Genomic DNA, 7,609 nt, shown 5'->3' on the forward strand with positions numbered 1-7,609 from the left:
TCCAACCAACATATCGACAAGCATACAAGTCTCGGCCCAAAGGTCTCTACAAGATGCCTCAGCTCATCATGTAGTAGGAATGCTCCATGGTCTGCTCACAAATCCATCCAAGTCCATGTCCTTGTTATACATAAGTGTACAAAATCTCCATCGGCTCATAAATAAACCATCTCCACATCACACCACCAAATCCACCTACACAACATCCCTCCCTTGGCACTCCTCATTCGATGCCCATAAGTGACACCTCTACAAGTGTTCCTGCATAATGTCCCTACATAAACTACCATGCTCCATGCCTCCAACTTGATGTCCATGACTAAGTTGCCCATGTAGTCCAACTAAGTTGACCCATCACAACAATCGGTCATCCCCATCCAAGTATGCAATCTTTGGTCTAGTGAACTCAGTCACCCAACCATATCATCATCATCACGAGTCCCTTCCATCATAGCTCCCCCACTAAAGGTTCCACCAAGACTTCCTTCTTGTTCTCGGCCATGAGAAGTCCACCCAAGTATCATTGTCCCTCAAGTGTGTTCCCTCCTCCAATCTATCCATGAGTCATGTCGGGCACTTAGCCAATTCTCCATATGGCTAAAGCATGACCCATTCCTCTGCAAAGATCATCATGTTCCTCCCTTGTCACGGGCCTTTGTACCTTCTACCATAAGGTCACAAACAACCCCAACAAGTCCTAAAACAGTCAACAATCCTTGCTTCTCCATACAAGGTTTCATCATAGTCATCCATGGTAAGATCCTCCCTAGCATCGGCAACCTAGTGTTGCTCTTCCCTGCATATGGTTCATCTCCCAAAATCTCAAATGAAACACAAGTATCAATAGTACTTACATCATCATCAAGAGGCTCCTCCATGTGAGTATCCTCATCCATCCACGTCTACAAACTACACGATCCTAGTCCAACATGATTATCCTCAAGTTAATCCTCCATCGTTGTCACATCTGCAACATCCTCAATCATCACGGCTTCCTCTCCCTTGTCAGCACAATTTGCAACTTCATCCTACTCCATTGTCCAACCAAGTTGAAGAAGTTCATCTTCAACATTCTTTTCCAAGACTTCAAGTTCCTTTCGAATCTGGGGATTCTCTTCTTTCATCCGCTTCAACCTGTAAATGGTAAGCAAGAGCTTCCCTTCACTTTCTTCCAAACCTGCCATGCCTTGTCGTTTAGCTTGGCCCAAGCACTAAGCTTCACCTCTGCTAAACCTATTTCACCATTCACTTGAATCACCCTGATATTCCACCTGTCACTTGAAAAACTTGAATTCCCTTTCAAGTCTTTGGTCTTGTAGAATCAACTCCTTGATTCAGTTCACTAGCTCTGATACCGCCTGTCATGCCCCTACACTGGCGGTACTCTTCCAACTACACTATAGCGAGGTGTGGCACTACCAACCGTTTTCTTTTCACTAATACTTACGATTGTAGACTACACCTAACATTCCATACTTAGTTTATTTTTCATTACCAAGTATTATATTGTCCTTTATACAGTGAAAGCCCATAACATTCGCATAAACAACATTATACAATAGAAATGCACAACAGTTTAAAGGGAGGGGCAACTCCCTGCAATATGAGTCTGCCTGAATCAATTATATAATCTTCTTTTATAAGTACAATTTAAATCTTGGGAAACCCCAAATCTACACTTAGCCAAATTTCCAACTTCGGCAAACTCGGTTGCCCAGCTCATTGATGCCTTTGCACGGTCACCGCATGACTCATCAACCCTTTGTTCACCTCATCACACGCCTTCACCCAACTCGCTCTTCGTTTGGTCGGAAAACATCCAAATCGTGCTATCCTACCCAACCTCTGTTCGGTGGAACACACGCAGTCCTGCCTGCCCGACTCTTCATTCACGACCTTCGGTTCCAACCTTCATTTTGGCGTGCATGGCGTGCCCTCACCCGCCACCCGTCTGCACGTCCACCGATTCACCCAAACTCGTTCACCCGAATGACTTCACTCGAGTCGCCACACGACTTCACCCTAGTTGCCACATGACTTCACCCAGTTCACCCGAATGGCCTCACTAGTGTCACCACACAATTTCACTCGGCTCACCCGAACAACTTCACCCAGGTCACCCAACAACCTCACCCGGCTTGCCCGAATGACTTCACCCGGGTCGCTCGAATGACTTCACCCAAGTCGCCCGATGACCTCACCTAGCTTGCCCGAATGACTTCACCCAATTCGCCTGAACGACCTCACTCAAGCTTCCTGCCCGACAACCTCACCTGAGTTCTATCGGATGACCTCGCTCGAGTTTTCTGCATGAGTTTTTTGCCCGATTGTCTCACCCAAGTTTCTCACCCAACTTTTCTGCATGAGTTTTTCACCCGAGTTCTGCCCATCATGTGGGCTGGTCCACGCACTGCAAAACTCCTCAATCAAACTCGTGTTGGGTGAATGATGATGGCTCATCTCCTCCAAAGCTCCACCAATATATTCGGGCAGGTGGCAGGTTGTATCACCCGACTGACCCATGCCCAATGCCCAAGCCAACTTGTTTAGCATGTTTCCTTTGCTCGAGTGGAGGGCCGGCCAGCCAAACTCATGGGACCGCCCCCTGAACTCTTCCAACACCTTATAAACTCGTCCTTAGCTTGTTCACTTCACATTTTTCACATGATCGTCGAATGCACTTTGCATGGTGAAGGTGACCTAGACCGCAGGTCCTTACATGCCCGAACAAGTTTACACAGATGCCCTCACCCGACCCACTCAATCGAGTTTGTATGAATGCCCTCACCCGAACTTCTCAAATGATTTTGTACAATTTCCCTAGCCCGACCCAAATGACCCACCCTAATGGGTTTACAAGGACACCCTCAACAACCCACCCAAACGAGTTTACACGGATGCCCTCAAGTGACCTGATCGAATGAGTTTACATGAACGCCTTCAAATGACCTGCCTGAACAAGTTGATACGAACGCCCTCAAACGACCCGCTCGAATGAGTTTACATGAGCACCCACACGACTGAAACGAAGGGACAAGGGAGAGCTGAGCAATTGAGCTGCATGAACATGCACAAAGCCCACCTCAGGTCACAAATCAGCATTTTTGATATGGGCTCGTGTGCTTTGGTGTGTCCTCACACTAAATGACCCGACTGAATGAGTTTATAGGGATTCCCTCGCCCATCCCGCCCGAAAGAGTTTACATGGACACCCTCACCTGACCCGCCCGAACAAGTTTCAATGGACGCCCTCAAATGACCCGCCCAAATGACCCGCCCAAACGAGTTTACATGAACTCCCTCAAATGACTCGCCTGGACAACCCACCCAAGTGAGTTTACATGGACGCCTTCAAACGTCCCACCCGAACGACTCGCCCGAACGAGTTGACACAGACGCCCTCAAACAATCTGCCCGAACTAGTTTACATGGGCACCGACATGACCGAAATGAAGGCACAAGGGAGAGTTAGGCAAACGAGCTGCACGAGCATGTATAGAGCCCACCCCAAGTCACAACTTAGCATTTTTTATAGGGGCTCATGTGCCCGGGTATTCCCTCACATTGAATGACCTGCGCGAACGAGTTTACATGAATGCCCTCACCCAACCCGCCTGAACGAGTTTACACGGATGCCCTTGCCCGACCCACTCGAATGACCTGCTCGAACGAGCTTACATGGACATCCTCAAATGACCCGCCCGAACGATCCACCCAAACAAGTTGACATAGATGCCCTCAAATGACTTGCCCGAACGACCCCCCTGAACGAGTTGACACAGACGCCCTCAAACAACCCTCACGAACGACCCACCCAAATGAGTTTATACAGACGCCCTCAAATGACCTACCTGAATGAGTTTACACGAATGCCCTCGAATGACTCACCTAAACTAGTTTACACAGATGCCCTCAAATGACCCGCCCGGACGAGTTTACACAGACGCCCTCAAATGACCCGCCCAAATGAGTTTACATGGGTGCCCACACTATCGAAATGAAGGCACAAGGGAGAGCTAGGCAAACGAGCTACATGAACGTGCACAAAGCCCACCCTAGGTCACAACTTAGCATTTTTGATATGGGCTCGTGTGCCTGGGCGCACCCTCACACTAAACGACACGACCGAACAAGTTTACGAAGGCGCCCTCAAATGACCCTCCCGAACGATTTTACATGGAAAACGACCCTCCTGAATGAGTTTACATGGCAAACGACTCGCCCGAATAAGTTTACACGGCCTCCCTCAAACAACCTACCTGAATGAATTTACATGGCCACCCTCAAATGACCCACCCGAATGAGTTTACATAGGCACCCTCAAATGACACGCCCGAATGAGTTTACATTGGCACTGTCAAACGACCCTTCCGAACGAGTTTACACAGTTGCCCTCAAATGACCCACTCGAATGAGTTTACCTGGAAAGCGACCTTTTAGAATCCGTTTACATGGGCACCCTTGAACAACCCACCCGAATGATTTTACATGGAAAACAACCCACTCGAATGAGTTTACATGCCAAACAACCCTCAAATGAACCACCTGAACGACCTTTTATGGAAAATGACCCTCTTGAATGAGTTTACATGGGTGCCCTCAAACGACCCACTCGAATGATTTTACATGGAAAATGACTTGCCCGAACGAGTTTACACAGGAGCCCTCAAATGACTCACCTGAACTAGTTTACACGACAAATGACCTGCTTGAACAAGTTTACATGGGTAAATGACCCACCCGAACAAGTTTACACGGGTAAATGACCCACCCGAACAAGTTTACATGGGAAATTGACCTGCCCGAATGAGTTTACACTATAAACAACCCACCAAAATGAGTTTACATGGGCTCCAACACATGACCAAAATGAGGGCACAAGGGAGAGTCGGGAAAACATGCTGCACAAATGTGCACAAAGCCCAACCCCAGTCACAACTTAGGATTTTTGATACAACCACGTGTGCCCTGGGCACCCTCACATGACATGACATGACCTGACCTAACTTGACCCACCCCAACACGTTTTCACATACACCCACACATGACACGTCCTGACCCACTCGATAAAAATTTGGGGTTTACATGGGTGCACGACCCGAACAAAATTTGGGGTTTCCGTGGGTGCACGACTCAAACAAAGGCATGAGGGAGCGTTGGGAAAACAGGTTGTATGAACATACAGAAGAGACACGAGTGGTCACAACTTAGCATTCTTGGCACGACCACATGTGCCCGGGCACCCACACACGGCATGACACAATTGGACCAACCCTGGGCGAGCTGACCCGACTCGCCAAAACGCATTTGCACGAGCACCCACACACAACACGAGACAACCTGACCTAAACAAAATTTGTGATTTCCATGGGTGCACAACCCGAACAAAATTTGGGGTTTCTATGGGTGCACAAGCCAAGGAAGGCACAAGGGAGCATTGGGCAAACAGGCCACATGAACATGTAGAAGGCACACAGGGGGTCATGACTTATCATTGTTTGCACTACCACGTGTGCCTGAGCACCGACACATGGCACGACCCAACCCGCCCTGTTACACAGTAATTTGTCACTGTTTGTCATCGTCCCTGTTACCCCTCTCCCGCACACTAGAGGACTCATTCCGGGACCTGTGAGAAGTGACATGACCTAAAACCACTTGCATTATATTCCTCTAAGTATGAGTTTCATATGCCCTGAAGACATCTACTGCAGAATACCCATAAAAGACCTCTTTTTGCATTGGCGCGGTTCCACAGTGTACTACTCGCGCCAATGGGGGAAATCCTCTAAAGAGGGCATGCCAGTTGGCGCTCTGTCTCAGAGTCGCACTCGCGCCAACCCAGTTGGGTAAATTATTTAACAAACAAACTTCCAAAGGTTCTCCTTAACCCATTCACCAACTGAATCCGTGTTGAGTTAGGATGGTTTGGCTTCGAATCTCCATAGAAGGGAAGTGGTTTGCCACCTTTCATGGAAGCTTCTTAGTGATAAAGCCAATCCCATGAATATTGTGGTTGATCCTATCTCCTTCCCCTCTATCTATAAAAGCTTGTTCTTTTGCCTTGAGCAAGCTAGTTCCAGCAGAGTGCTAGTGATAGTGTGAATCCCAGGAGTTCAAGAGATTGAAGTTGCAAGAGCCTTCTTGGCATCCATAAGGCCAAACCTAAGTGAGGAGATTCTTGTCACCAAGGAGAGAGAGGCTTGTTTCCCATCCCAACAAGCTTTGCAAGACTTGTGTAGCTGATCACCCAGCCAAAGGAGGATTTGACGTCATAACTATGGTTGTATTCTTCTTTGTTATTTATCAATAATAGATGACTATCATTATGGTTCCACTCTCATTGTCCTTTGTAATGATTAATGTTGAGTTATATCTTTTCTGACTGATATATAATTGCAACAATTGGATTTTATGCTTGTATTTGTGTTGTTATTTGCATGTGTAGGTGTCCAATCACAGAGATCGTGGGGATCGTGATCGAACGAAGCAAAGGAACGAAAGCGACGTCTCTTCTATGAATATTAGCGTTGGAATCCAAGTAGGTTCTCATCATCCACCTTTAATTTGCAATTAGGAACTTGCATGATAGCATTGTTTGATTGTTGCTAGACCCGGTTTGGGCTAGTAGGGATCGCCTCTATCCGCAGAGGGGATTTACCTCCACAACACGCCCGAACGAAATTTGGGGTTTCCATGGGTGCACGACCCGAATGAAGGCTTGAGGGAGCATCAAGCAAACGGGTCACACGAACGTGCAGAGGGCACATAGGTGGTCATGTCTTAGCATTTTTTGCGTGACCACATGTTCCCGAGCACCCACACATGGCACGAAACAACCTGACCTGACTCGCCCGAATGTGTTTGCACGAGCACCAAGACACGACATGATCTGACCTGCCAAAACAAAATTTGGGGGTTTACATGTGTGCACGACCCAAACGAAATTTGGGGTTTCCACGGGTGCATGACCTAAACGAAGGCACGAGGGAGCGTCGGGAAAACAGGCCACACGAACATGCAGAAGACACATGGGCAGTGATGACTTAGAATTTTTTGCATGGCCATGTATGCCAGGGCACCCACACATGGCATGGAATGACTCGACCCATCCTAGGCCAGCCGACCCGACCCTCCCTAACAAAATTTGGGGTTTCCATGGGTGAATGACCCGAACAAAGGCACAATGGAGCGTCGGGCAAATGAGCCACACAAACATGCAAAAGACATAAGCGCGGTCACGACTTAGCATTTTTGGCATGGCCACATCTGCTCGGGCACCCACACATAGCATGAAACGACACGACCTGGCCCACCTGAATGAAATTGGAGTTTGAATGGGTGCACGACATGAAAAAAGGCACAAGGGTAGGAATATCTTTGACTTTAAACATAAATTTACCTGGTGTAACATGCCCTTAAGGTCTTCAACATTTTCTTTTGACTCTTTGACTCACCTATAACACTTTAACATGTGCTAGGCCTATTTTAATGAGCAAGAAACTCAATGATAAATATATATATATATATATATATATATATATATATATATATATATATATATATTTCTTTTCTTGAATAAATACAAACATCAAAAGTACATATATGA

Source organism: Pinus tabuliformis, chromosome 5_2 (assembly GCF_031772625.1).
Source record: "Pinus tabuliformis cultivar Carrire ecotype Pingquan chromosome 5_2, CPIR1, whole genome shotgun sequence".
Lineage (NCBI taxonomy): Eukaryota > Viridiplantae > Streptophyta > Pinopsida > Pinales > Pinaceae > Pinus > Pinus tabuliformis.